Source organism: Ixodes scapularis, unplaced genomic scaffold (assembly GCF_016920785.2).
Source record: "Ixodes scapularis isolate PalLabHiFi unplaced genomic scaffold, ASM1692078v2 PGA_scaffold5__190_contigs__length_132052651, whole genome shotgun sequence".
Taxonomy (NCBI): domain Eukaryota; kingdom Metazoa; phylum Arthropoda; class Arachnida; order Ixodida; family Ixodidae; genus Ixodes; species Ixodes scapularis.
In genome coordinates, this window is record NW_024609880.1 from 48,858,650 (window position 1) to 48,873,539 (window position 14,890).

At 47.1% G+C, this 14,890-nt stretch overlaps 1 pseudogene; it reads right to left on the bottom strand.

Annotated features, from left to right (window-relative positions):
- The window catches only part of LOC120839570, a 192,526-nt pseudogene that overhangs the window by 145,851 nt on the left and 31,785 nt on the right, over positions 1-14,890 (bottom strand).

Consider the following 14,890-nt stretch of genomic DNA (forward strand, 5'->3'; position numbering starts at 1 on the left):
CACCGTTCAGTCCCACAGCATAATACAATTCGCAGTAAAGTGAATTTGTGGGCAGTTCTCCTGGTTTTACAAGGGTCAGCAAGTTGCGGAACCGTTGGATTTCGGTCGTTGATCGCGGCGGTGACTGGACCCCGTCTCACCTCCTCTTCACCTCAGTGAGTGACCTACACAGTGACCGCAATAACAATAAAAGCGAACTGTTTTAATCCAGGTTGTATCTGAGTGCCGTCCGATGGCAGTAAAGTAACACTGGACTGCACTCTGAGCACGCATTCGAGCGCCGTCCAAAGTCTCGATGGGCTGTAGAGGGGACCTGGGTCATCGCGCCCTGAGAAGCGGAGCCTTCCGTATCCGTAGTCTGAAGGAATAGGTTTCACTCGAAGTTTTTTGACCATATCCAAGCACTTAGCAAGTCATCAGGGAAGTGTCGCAATCAGCAATTTAGAAGATCTGACTATGAGCCGCTTGCCGCTGATTTGTTTGTCATAAAGTGCGTCCAAACAAATCCACAAATCGTTTGAGCAACCTCAAAATTCTTCAGGCACTCTCTGCGTTTGATATCACCACACATCGCGACACCAGCTTTGCGCAGGCACTTCCAAGATGAATTGCCGTTGAAATTAGTAGGTAAGCGATTTCAACACGTTATACTATCTGCAAAAAACAGTTCCTTAACCGAAGCAAAGTACCGAAGAAAGGAAGCAGACGACAGATGTCATCGGTCAGCCGCAGTCTCCATTTGGGAATTGGGATGAGTAGCGGCGCAGAGCCCAGCAGTGCCAGCCAGTCCTTCCCTACGAACAAGCGTCAACCACAAGGGATGACGGGTAGTCATGATGGGCGATGAAGTAGACGGCAAAGGGGCTGGCGATAATGGAGGTTGGGTTGCGGGGGCTACGGAGCTAACATCATGATCCCCTGCTACAATTCTATCATACTTGGTAGTAGGCTTCTCTTCCGAAATTTGAGTAACACACAAGTTCAACTTTGAGGGCGTGTGGCGGGTCGCTACAAAACACTCTCGACACCCTGGCCGACCGAAAAAGGCCAGGCTGTGCTAGCGAGTCCATCTATGGAAAGCGGCAAGCTTTGATGTCATGATGCTTTTGGAGAGAAGTAGTTGTAGTTGTAATTAAATTAAATTTTAGGCACTTTACCCACATATGCAGGATATGTTTGGGTCTCCATCGACAGGACAAGTTGCCTGCTTCATGAAGACCTTCCTTGATGATGTGCGACATGGGCAATTGCCGTACGTGTGATCATCGATGCCTCCATCTCCCTGCAAAGGTAACCCATAGACTACAGCAGGTATCGCCTAGTATACAATGCCAGGAATTAATTTAGAGGGAAAGGCCGTTCCCAAGCTCCTTGAGAACCTGCATGGCGATGCCCTAGTAGAGGGGTGGCCAAGCTGCGGCTCTCCGCGTGTTAAAGTGCGGCTCGCCGCTCCCTCCCTTATCCCTCCTCTCTCTCCCCCACCCCCCTCTCTCCCGGAGCACTTCCCCAAAAAGAGAAATGAAACGCGTTTTAAATGTGCTACTGCTGCCTTACGCACAATTGGACTGCTTTTCACTCATATAAGATAGACCGAAATTAGTTTGAGTTTCGTTTATTGCTCTCAACAAAAAACCTGCCGCGGCCCCCCCCCCCCCTTCCTCCCTCCCTCTGCGGCTCTTGAAAATTTTGTGATTTTGTTTGCAGCTCTGTGTTATATATCTAGGGTTGAGAGCATGCAACGACCGATCCAGTTGTTGTAGATCAACATGGATTACCCAGTCGGTCACGGAAGCATGTCGAATGAGAAGAACAGAGAATAAAAGCAAAGATAGGGTTCACTTAATGAAAGAAGATCAATGATGTCTCCCCTATAGGGGGGTCGAGCCCACAGCCTTTTGATTAGGAGCCCGACTTTCTACCCCTGCACCACTGAATGGCACAACGAACGGCGTTTCATCTGGGTTCACGCAGCTATTGCAGAACATTCATGTGACTCGCGTGGCGCTTGCACTCGCCAGTCATGCCCGGCGGCCGACGTGCTGTAGTGGCAGGCTTCCTGCCATGCTTTGTCGCGTCTTAGCATGGACTAGCCGGAGTGGCTACAAGTGCGGGCAAGCGCCTTGCGTTTAATTGTGGTTTGGTTGTACGAGAGCTTGAGCAGGAGGGACAGCAGTGAAAGCAACTCGCTTGTAATTGTACCATTACCAGCTAGTTCATGCTAGGGTAAGACAAAAGGATAATGTTGTCGCACCTTCCCTTCCATTTGGCAGCGGAAAAAAATTTAATGTACCTTGATCCAATGGGTAAATTCGGATGACAGATTGTGTGCAGGTGTGTGTCGCGGGAGTGATTAAAAGCTCATGAACCCAGTTACAAGCTTCGCAAGTCTTACTATACTCTGTGTCATCAGAGTTTTCTCGTAGGATCAAGGTGCATTTATTTCTTTGTTGTGTCTAGTGCTTAACAGTGTCGCGCAGTCTATGTACAGCATCCTGCGAGCTTTGATTGGGCCTGCGTGGCCGTACTGCCTAGGCGCCAGGCTGTCCTTTCCAGCATGTCATGGGCGTACTTGTTTGCACTTCGCATTGAGCAACTGTGTGCTCAATGCGAACACTGTCGCATTGAGCAACAGTGTTACTGACAGCCAGGCTAGCACTTGACGCTTTGTTCTTAAAATTGAAAGGCTGCCATCGAAACGTTAAACGCAAGACACAGGTCATCGAAACGATGTGAGCCAGCTTGCAAACAGTCGGAAAGATGGCTGCTCCGGCGTGCTGCACACAGCAGTTTGCGACACATGTTTTGGATGTTGCATACGTCGAATCGTTCGGGTGGCTCTGCCCAGTTCAGGCAGATACGAGGAAAACTGAACTTTTTTTACGTTTAAGCTCTTGTTGGAATACTAAGCTTTTGTAGCGTTCTCCGAAAGACATCAGATACCTTGTGCTCAAATGCCGGAACCATGCATTGCTTTTATAGATAATTATTTTGTTCTCAAGAGTCGTTACTTGCGGCTCCTTTGGGCGAAAACTGCGCTGCGGTTCAATGAGACGAGGGTTGCTGAGAGTCGTAGATTTGTTTGTAATTTCGAAGTGCTTTTTGAGCGAAGATCTAGCTTCAAACACGAACAAAGCCTTCAGTGACAAACTGGGTGAAGCTCGGGAGTGCGTTGTTTATTTGGTGAACAAACCCTTTATTCCGTAATGGGAGCAACCAAAGCTAAGAAAGTCGTGAATGAGTCGGTACAATTTTTTTTTCAATCAGCGTTTGACAGTTCTTAAGGTATCGATGTAATCGCAACATGGCTGAAATGATGGTATCCAAACATCGTAAATGAATCGCGTTCGAGCACCGCGTACAAACCACCGATTGCACCACTGGTGTGCTCCCTCGACCTTGCTGTTCACAGGAGGAGAAATGGGAGGAAAGTGTCTCGGGGCTTTTTCCTCCCATTTCTGACCATTTCAAGCATGCAATCATAGATTTATCTCGCCTTTCTTAGTATTTTCTGCCACAGCCACAGACGTGGCGAAATATGTTTGTTTGACGTAAATCTGTATGATTTACGTTTATGATTTATGTATACGTGGAACCGAAATATGCCGACGCCTTCAGGCTAAACTGTGCTTCTAATGTAGAAAGAAGTGCACAATGAGATTAGCTAGTCATGCAGTGTGCTGGTACGGAGATTGCAGCTATGGATACTGTTTCACAGGAAAATATGTTTTGTTTTGCTGCAGTTTGTGTCATCAGACATTGCAGCACATCATACCTACGACAGCCGGTGGTGCCTGCCGTGTGCTGAGACCTTCCAAGGTGACCTGGGCAGTTACCCTACTTGTGAGCATGGGTACTTCCATTACTCTGCCAAGGTAACCTCTAGACTTGGGCAAGTATCGCCTCGTATGCAATGCCAAAACTTCCCTTTGCGAGGAAGGTCATAACCAAGCTGCACCAGAGCCTGCCTGGCTACCCCTAGCGTGACATATAGCAGCATCACTATAAGCGGCATTCCGTGTTTCCAGAATTAATCCTTTGTCGATCATAATCTAGAAAACCCGAGACTGATAAAAGCAGGGAAACAATGTCGGAGAAGAAAGACAGGGGAAAAGAATGTAATCCTTTGCGGCATTGGAGGGTGTTTTCTGGAGTTTACCTTTGTGGAAAATTTGATGTTTCTCAGAGCTTGTTTTGATTAAATTCTCAGTTTTTCAGAATAATTTAGATATTAAATTTGCTTGCTGAGTTTCTCGATTCTCAGAAAGTCAAAAGAAACAGAAAAAATAACCAGACACAAGTGTATTAATTAACTTATAGTCTCAATGATTGCGGAAGGAGTTGCCTGTGCCTAGACGAGGTTTCTTGAGCTGAATATGGCGGTGTGACTCAAGATCCTCTACAACTCGCAGTACACCCCAGTTAATACCAACTCTCCCACGACAAAACTTGCAAACCAGGGTTACTTATCCTACCAAGTTTGGCGCAGTATGGCCGTCGGAGCTGTTGCGCCATAAAACCCGTAAACAACAACAACAACAGGGTTACTTATCCAAGTGTCGGTACATTAAGCTATCAGTCTCCTCGATTCGGTCACTGAAAAACTTTGTTTTACCCACCTTTTTAAAGGCTCCCCGACATACTTGCTACTCGCAGCCGTAGGTGCCACGGGAACGTGCCGCGCTGCATGGCTGTGCGGGGTGAAGTTTGAAATCTAGAAAGTTCCGCCGCCTTCGCTCGTCCCACAAAATCTGCGGGCTAATGGCTTCCTTCATGATAGAAACTGTACCCCTCTTCACGTTACGAAGCCCAAATGGTTTGTTCGAAACTCTTGTTTGGAGCATGGCTAGCACAACGACATCAGAGAACAGAATGGAACATATTTCTTTCGTGCTGCTGAGCTATTGTTGGGGTTCCGCAGGCTTTTGTTTGTTGCCATCGAAATTCTTCTAATCAGTTGGAAACAAGTTCTACTGCCAAAACCCAACCCCTCCCCACCCCGACGTCACAAATACTGATGTCGCATAGACAAGGGGAACACGACTACAACATAAACAGAATCACTTCTGGACACTAAGGCATACATTACCAAGATTGCAGATGTCAAGCAGAACTAAAAACATTGCCCCGTAATAAGTAAAAATAATAACCAACTAATTAGGGAAGTTATTGAAGCTGAAAAGATTTCGAGGTTAGAAGAAAACTGTCACTAAACCTTGTCCAGATTTATTACAAAAAAGAATTAGATTATCTTGCATCCAGATAAAACCAAAAATAACAAAAAAAAATCTTATTGTTTAAAAAGACAGGCGCAGGCAGAGAAGAAATAATACAAGACTGAGTTGCAAGTCAGAGCTTCATGAATGTCTTTTCCTTTTGTGTGTGCTTGTGCTTGGTTGCGAATTTTTCGCGCTGTAGAGGAGTATGCAACACCAGCTTGCCCGAGCCTCCATATTTTTAATACTGCCAGTAGAAACTTTCACTTTGAAAATATGATGAGGACCGAATTTAAAAATTCAATGTCGCCAAACAATTTTTTGCGGACGTAAGGTTTTGGTTACGAGGTCAGTCATAGCTACTGGTGTGTTTAGCCAACTTTGAGGCAAATTTGTGACCTTGAAAAAAAATTACAGGTATACTGTTACATTCTCCTTAGCCTCCTGAAGATGTAAATCACTGGATTGAGCCCCTACCATATTGTTTTGTCTCATAACTGATGCAGGTATCTTCTTTTTTTCTTCAACTCAGTTCGACGTAGGAGCTGCCAAAAAGTCCTGTCCCTTTCACGTGAGCAGTGGCCAGCACTGGAAGAAGCAATCTTTGGTCTGCTGTAATCCATTCTTTGGGCAAGTGAATAAATTTCTTTGAAGCAGAGACCTGGTGCTTGCACAGAAGCTTCACAGAACAAACAACACAAACACAAATGTTTCTGTGCCCAAAGCCTTCGTAGCTGCTTGAACTTATTGATCTGAGCTTGCACGTTGCAATGTTAAGGCAAGATGGAGATATAGTTAACGTCTCTCTAAAAAAATTGGGGGCACCTTATGCTTGGATGCCTAGCTTGATCAACTTGGAACGTCCAGCCGAATTGAAGCAAGGATCTAGCCGAACTGATGCATGCAGCCGAATTGAAACTTGTAGCCGAACTGAAGATTTAGCCAAACTGAAGCGTCCAGCCGAATTGAAACTTCTAGCCGAATTGAGGATGTAGCCGAACTGGAACGTCCAGCCGAATTGAAACTTCTAGCCGAATTGAGGCAATAGCCGAATTGAGGCGTCAGCCGGATTGGGACGACACCCCCCCCCCCCCCCACCCCCCGCCCCCCCCCCCACCCAAAAAAAAAGGAAGTTGAGAAAAATTGTAATGTGTAATTTTGTAGTGGATTACATAAAAAAAGTAATTCAATTACAAGTATCGTACTCCTAAAGGAAGCAATCGAAGCGTTACAAAATCACAGTGAAATGTAATCGATTACAAGTAATCCATTACTTTTAAAGCGTTACGTACAAGTCTGGTGCAGACTGTCATTTGTACGTTGTATTAGCGGTGTAAGCAAGGCTCGAAGGTCGGTCGACCTGGTCATTGAGGTATTTCTTGGTGCATGCTAAACTGCTTCACGCGGACATTTAGAAGACGATAAAATAATTTCTTTCGTTTCTTTGTTCGAGGCTGTCCCTCAACCGTGGCTCTGGCCGACTTGCCTTGGGCGTGAAGCGGTGGTAGGCCTTCGGTGGCAGCACGATCAGGTCTCCGGCTTGGACCTGGATGCGGACCCAGGTGTCCTGGAGGTCACGGATGTCGAAGAAACCACCGCCTTCTCCTATCATGCGGATCTCTTCTTCATCGTGCTGGTGCTCGCGGGAAGACTCCCGCACCTGTAGAAAACACTGGGATGGGCAGCCCTTGGAAGAGAACGGCTGCGTGGCACTCGCTCGGAGCACGTGTTTTGCGCGTTCGCAGAAGAATGGTTGGCAGTGCTTGGAAGGCACACGAAGCGTGAATTTTATCGAAGGACTTTGAAACGCCCGCTTCTCCTCGAGGCTACCTGATATACCACAAGGGGCTCCTTGCGTTCCAAGTGCACTAATAACTCGGGGCACTACACTCACCCTCGGAAAAAGCAGAACCAATGGAAACTTTCGAATAAGCAATGCTATCCTGCAATCTACTCCTGAAAAAATTTTAAAGTCGTTTCGATCAATTTTGTAGATGCGGAGAGCACACATTCGTGTGCTCTCCACATGTGCGCAACGCACTCAAAACCGTTCAAAGCTCCCCGCAACCAAGCACAACTAATCATGACGATCGCATAATGCACGCACTACGCATTCTATGCTTCCCGAGCTTGCGTAAATGATCGAGACAAGTTTTAGAGCGCAGCTCTTAGGGGCCCGTTCCCAACTTGAGCGGCGTCGGCGTCGCCGTCGCCGTCGGCGTAACCAAGGTCATCCCAAGGTCACGTGACCCCCAAGGTCACGTGACCCCTCCCAAGGTCATCTCAAGGTCACGTGACCCCATGAAGGTCACGTGACCCCTAAGGTCACGTGACCTTGGGGGTCACGTGGGGTCATCTTTGGATCATGTGACCCCCAAGGTCACGTGACCCCTCGAGGTCACGTGACCTCTTCCAAGGTCATCTCAATGTCACGTGACCCCAAGATGACCCCACGTGACCCTTTGAAGGTCACGTGACCCCATGAAGGTCACGTGACCCCTAAGGTCACGTGACCTTGGGGGTCACGTGGGGTCATCTTTGGATCACGTGACCCCCAAGGTCACGTGACCCCTCGAGGTCACGTGACCTCTTCCAAGGTCATCTCAATGTCACGTGACCCCAAGATGACCCCACGTGACCCTTTGAAGGTCACGTGACCCCCAAGTCACGTGACCCCTCTGAGGTCACGTGGTCTCCAGGTCACGTGACCCCCAAGGTCACGTGGGGGTCACCTTGGGGGTCACGTGACCTTGAGGTGACCCCCAGGTCACGCCTCCCCGAGGTCACGTGACCCCCTCCCCGAAGTCACGTGACACCCCCCCCCCCGGGGTCACGTGACCCCCTCGGAGCATATTAAAGAATGAGGGGAGGAGGAGAAGGGGGAGGGGTCTACCCTCCCCTCAGTACCCTTCACTCCTCCTCCTCAAGAGCTGCGCTCCAATTCGGCGTTACAGGGATTTTTGTAAACGGCTTTCACTTTTTTATGTCGGCCAAATTGTGGAGTATAAATTCATAGTATACCATTCGCACCCAATATTTCCTGATGTAATTCGCAACGTATGGTTTTTGTGCGCCCACTCGGATATTCAACCACACCGTATGTTAGAGAGTTTTAGTAATACGCATAGCAGCAAACGTAAGCCCCCTACGTTAGCGTTAACGCTGCGTCCTCCATACTGCCCACGAGCCATACGTACGTACTGCGGCGAGCTATGCGTACGCACGCTCGCTATCGCTTTTTGCGAGCGTACGTAGCAGTTCCCTGCGTACCATTCTCGTTGCTCTCGTCGCGCACGGGAATGCGCGAGACTACTCCAGTTTGGAAAATGGCGGCGGTGAGGCAAACCAGTGGAAGTACTACATGCGTTGTACGGGTTCGCTTCACCATTGAAAATGACCTCAACCTTGTGGAAGAAAGAGAAAGAAGAAGAGAAAAAGGGCGGGGCTTTGGCGGGCGAGGACACACGGAGTTCGGAGCTGGAGACAGACGAAAGAGCCGGTGCCGAGCTAGGCCTTCAACTGAAGACTCGGACCACTAGACAGCCTTGGCCCCCCTCTTCATCGGACTTTGAACTTAAGTACAGATAAAACATTTCCCAATGGTAGCGCTTCCCCGTGTGACTTCCTCGGAACGAGTCGAACTCGGCCTGATCGGGCGCTATTGACAGGCGACACACAACGTCCTCAAAGAAATCAACGCGACGAACCCTTTCGAGCGCCCACAAAGATGGGTGTCGGTAGCCAAGAACGTTGGCGACGCCGTCGAACCCAAAAAAGTGTTTTTTTCTGCGGTCGGAACGCGAGCGGTGCGACGTATTGCTTGCATATTTCCAAGCAAATGACGAGGCCAACATAAGGTAATAGGGATCCCACAACACACTGGAGCGAACCATAAACCTAATTGCTAGTCGCACAGCCCCCCCCCCCCCCCCCCCCCGAAAAAAAAAAAAAGTTTACAACAGGCAGCTGGAAAGAGATTGACGCACTTCGTAGCAAAGCGAAGAGATTCGCAGTGTTAAATTGGCTTTACCGAATACCCGCATTGGATTGTTTGAGGCAGTTCGCAGAAACACATCTAGATGGCGCTGCAAGTCTTTACGTGTCGCGACTCCAGCGACCTATAGGGGGCGCCACCACCAAACAAACATGGCGGCTGAGTCCAGGTCGCGGCGGCTCGGCCGGGCCGCCTGAACAGGTGATGCGTTCAATTTAACAGATTTTCTTTTGTTTAATGCACAATTTTATAGGTATTTGAACTGAGACGGTTAAGTGTAGCCGGTGTAGATAAACTTGCAAAGCATAGTTTTGTTTTGCCGGTGTTTTTTTGTTCTTTTCGTGTCAAACTTTCGTTTCGGAGATTTCGTTCAAAACCGAAACTATGGGCTCCGGAGAGACGGTAACATACTAATCAGTTTTGATCATCTAAGCAAAGCGGCGATGATTATAGAATTGTTCCACAGAGAGTAACGTTTCAGCTAACTCGCATGCCTCGACCATGCGACTTATCTGTCCGCGAAATCGAGCTTTTGTGCGTATCCGCGTTTACGAAACAGCTCCAGTCGTCTGCTCGGCCAACAACACAGGCTGCAGGAAAATTTCGAAAATTAAGCAACCGCTTCTTGAGCCAAGGACCCTGTTAACCCGCCGGCGCCCCACTAAGCAGCTGATACTCGTATTTCAATTCAGGTTTTAGTAGCAATCGAGAAGTCATTTTGACGAGCAGGTTATGTATTATATTACGTACTATGGGGGGGGGGGGGGGGGGGTCCCACTAAAGCGATATTAGTATATCCTTCGGGTTGAAATATGAGCTCAGTTGACTAGCTATTAGGTGAGCTGCTGAATAAAAGTATATTTGACAGACGGAGACATACTATTTAAACTTAGCCAAATGGTTCTATAGCGGGCAGCACGGAGACAAACTGAAGAGGGTCTTCATTGAAGATCCACGCAGAACCTCTCTGCATTGAACTTTGCTTCGAATCCTGAACGGAGAAAATTAGTACTTTTTTGTGGCCGGTCAACCTGACCAATGTAGACGTATATTACTGCTGGCTTCGACGTCCTCGTAATATAAATATTGGAGGCGTGATAGGTCAAAATGCCGTGACAGCATCTAACGTTGCTAGACTTGTCTTCCACCTTTTAAAAACAGATAATTTCCCTCATCCATCGTTTGCAGCGAGCAGGTTTTCCTGAATCAAGTAATTGCGAAATCAGCCCAACTCCTTCAGTGTGGTCCAGAGGCTTTTTCGGCAAAAAGCAGCCAAGATGAATAGCCAACGCACCGACCGGCGTGGGTGGCTCAAACTTGAAGCTAACCGAACAACTCAAGAAAAGCAGCTATCGAACCTTCCCATTCACTTGACTGCAACATTGATGTTTTCTCCAGTATCAGTTACCAAGCAGTCGTCACTTTGAATGTGATTCGAGACAGACAAAAAATCAAAAAGTTTTTCCGTGATTCCTCCCCATCCAAGAAATCGAAAGCACGCGACCGTGTGCTGTGGAGTAAACGGGCTTTCATACACGTAATAGAAGAAAACAATCTAGTGAGGCTTCACCACACTAATGATCACTCAGGCAAACTTAAGAAATATTCGGACCTTCGTCAAATTACATTGTTCGCCACCGCGCCGACAACACGTCTCCGCGAGAGCCACCAGAGACGCGGAGGGGCGCGGAGCGACCTGGACCGGCTGGTTCCCGGTTTTCCCGCTTGGCGGCGTCCGTTTTGCTGGAGTCGCGAATACTAGAAGTGCGCGTTCAACGCGCTCCGTAACGTTACGTCGATAGCTAGCGTCCGTTCTACGCAGTGCTCACGCTAGGGTCTTTACGCTATTCTAAAACTCTCTATTATCGATTTTAAAAAGAGCCACATCAATGTTTTAGCCAGGCTGCAGGACTCACACACTCGGGGCGCATGAGGTCTCGACGGTCGACACTTCTCTAGAATCCGAATGGCCTGACAATATATTATAGTTTTCTGACAGAGGGAGAACGACAGGGCGTCTTTTGAAAGCTCAGCCTCGAGGTGCCTTCAGTCGTGCGCTCCATGCCTTCAGTCGTGCTTCAGCAGCGTTCGCCCTCGAGGTGCACGAGACGTCGAAGCGGTATTGAAGGTAAGACTCTCGCGCTGGAGGCGGGACAGCTCAAGCTCCTCCCTGCCCTTATCACCTTTTTAGTGACTATTGTAGTCCTCAAAAAATCATTCCCGGGTCGTTCTATATAAAAAAAAAGGCGAAGTGATCATGGTCTCGCAAGGCCTCTTATAACTCCATTCACACGGCAGCGTAAAGGTACACTCATACTTGGGAAGTAATCCGTTATTTTTCAAGTAATTTTGTAATTGCCACGTTACTCTTTTTTGGAAGCAACCTGTAATGTAATTTTGTTACAGAATATTGGTAACAAATTACCTTAATTACTCGTTACTTTTTAAAAATATGAGCATAATACAGCAACTGCACTCTTAAAAAAAAAAGGTGCGCAAAGGGACCAATCGCCATATTTCATCCCCGCGACCCTAGCGCCCCCTATTCAGAAGCGGTAACTCGAGCAGTTCGTCCCGCGGGCATTTCGTTGCTCCCGCTGGAGTTGATCCCCTAACGAATACTTTAGTCCCCTCGCCAATAATGGCTGCCGCAAGCCTTCGATGAAGTGGACGAAGCATCACTCGAGTAGCTATTTTGTAAAGAAGCCTTGGCAAAACAAGATTTTGGTCCCGGGATTTAGAAATTGTGACTACACGCGCATATTCGGTGAATGTTTCCGGCCGCGAAAAACATGAGAACGGAATCCGAGGGACGCGGAGGCGCCGGAGACGAGGCTACCTACTCTCCGACTGCCGCGCGCGCGCCCGAGTTTGAACTGGAGGTGACGGTTGACCCAGTTGACCTGTGGCGGTGCGGTGGAAGCCTCGTCGGATGCGGTCGGAGTGGCAACCGATTGGACGGTGAGTTTTGATTGCTTTGGCTACTTGTTGAGCAGCAGAAATGTTATAGTCATTTCAGAACGTACTTCATAAAGTCGCAGGGTTACCCTGTACGATAGGCGCTCGCTCTCTGACGCGGTCGGGCTCGTACTCGTCCATGTTAGCGTGCAAACGAGGCCTAGCACTTCAAAACTAGACCCGGCGGCAATCAGTTCACCAAACAAACGATATAACACCGGCAGATGGTTTCGTCGACGCAGCAGCGTTTTAATGCCACTTAGGTTCATCGAAAAGTACCCGTGTTCGTTTCATCGACCAACCTTGCGACGCTTCATCGGAAGCGTCTTTCCGCACATATCACCTCGGTCGGCGACCAAGGCGATGCGAGCTTGACGAAACCGTTGCGGTTCGCATGAGGCCTGGTGCGAGTTCGCGCCTCGAGAGTAAAGTTTCGCGCTTACGCTCTTAGGCGAAATGTATGGTCGTATCCGATATCCGTAAATAAACATGTTCTCGATCAATATTAAAGTGTCTCCGAGCGGAGCGAAGGGTTTCAGCGCGTAGTGCGGACGGTTTGAAAGCGGCGATCGCCAATTCATTTGTGGCGTATCAGAGTCGCCTGGGCAAGTCCGCTTTAGTTGAGGTAGGTTTGCGGCGAACGAAATTAAACGAATAATGCAATCCCCGTCGTGAACGAAACAAAACAAACTCGACGAAACGTTGTAGGAGCACGTATCGACGAAATTGAGCGGTGCCGCGAAGTCGTGCACGCGCGCGTTTAGTGAAGCATTATTTTATGTTTTTACTTTCTCTGGGGGTTTCCGAGTGTCTTTCGGCCCTCTATGTTTCGGCCGATGCTGGTCGGCTCCGCGGCGCAGTTTATAGTTTCAACCATGGTCGGGAATCACCACATTGGAATTGAACTTGAACGCTGTAACGATACTATTGTTTATAGAGCCCAGCAGAGGTGTTTTGTCTTGTAATACTTCTGCTTTTGAGATCCTCACTTCGGAGTTTGCTTTCGCCCTGTGTAACTTGTGCTCGTGGCTTCGAAATGTGTGTTGTATTCTTCAAAGCTGCTCTTGTGATCTTCGTTCAAAGTTTTTTTTTTTTTTTATGCTTGTTATTGATAGCTGTGTTTCCTTTGGGCTCTAAGCATTTTCAAACAGTCTGGTTAGGACACGCGTGTCGAAAAATACATTTTACGCGAATAAACAACAAAAAAAAATTTAGAGTAATATTTATTTATTTATTTATTCATTTATTTTTTTCTTTTTTTATTAAAAATACATGCAGGGCCCGAAGGCATTACAGAGGGGGAGAGGCACATACATAAAATAAAGATATTAATATAGTAACAAGTGAACAATATTAAATATGCAACAAACAAAAAGAAATCGGCAGGTCATGGGTCACAGACGCGATTTAGTCGGTAATCACGTCTTTTCCACTTGTTTTCTTGCGGGGAGGAGAGGTGGATTGCCTTGGCCATCGTGTTCAGGTGGAGAAATGGTATGCCAATCTTATTGAGGGGAAAATTGCTTATTATTATTCCATGCCGTCATGAAATTAATAGAAAATTAATCTTGCGCCGTCAATATTGCTAAAAAATGTTTTTGCGCAAAATTTATTTTTTTGGCACTTGTGTCCCTTATAAAGTGTTTAAAAGAAATTTTTTTTTTCAGGGTTCCTTTAGGGTGCAATTTTCTCGTCTTGACTGTCATTCGATTTCGCATTAATAAATTCTGGTTATGACAGACACTATGCTTTATGACAGTATCTTACATATATAATAAGGTATTACCACATAGCATCGTAATTTTGGAACAGAAGTAGGTGCAATCAAAAATAAAAACAAGTCACGTAAAAATAAATTTGCACATGCCATGAACAGTTATCACGACACAAAATGTTGCTATAGCTTCATTTAAAGGACACTTTAATTTTGAGTTGGCCTAGCACCTCCTAAATACCAATACCTTAGCCCTTAATTTTCTTTCTCGGTTATCATATTTCAGTGCAGGGTATATAGTGGACAGTGCTATGTTAGCATTGGCCTAGAACTCGTGTTCAGTTGGTGAGAATACGTGTTCCAGCTGAATGCAAATGCAGCACTTTTTCCAGTCAGCCTTGCGATGACCTATGAGAGGGGGTAGAATCCAGCAACACTAAAGCCTTGCGATCTAGGAGGCATTGAACTAACTGAGTAATCTTTGATTATCGAGCTCCTTAAACTATTGATTTCGCACTTGTAGGCTTCTTGGTCTCTTGAATGTTATTAAAAAAATGCTTTTGATGTAGCAAAAAAAAAAAAAAGTCGACCACAGGTGGAGAACAGACATATGGAAAAGGGTTGATTTATGAGGTTTAGGGCGAAAACGAGCTGGTGCTAGTTAATTAAGACTATGTCTGCCTGTCCTTTCTTTTTTGAAATCTCTGAGTGTTTTTACTATGTTCAAGGTTGGTTTACTTCGTTCCTTCTAATTTTCAGAAGCTGCAAGCATCCTCGCCCACGACTGAAGATTGAAATTTCATAGCCGGCCACATGGACGCAATGAGAAGAGAAGGGAAGGCAGCTACTACGTATATGGAGATGGTGAAAGATGCCATGGAGAGGACTTTTTGGGCAAGAAGGGTACATCAGCATACACCCGACAATCTTCAACACCGTAGACGACTATCCAGCCCTAAAGCTCACAGACCAGGTAATATGTTGCTTACTAACGATGTTGCTCATGCTTTT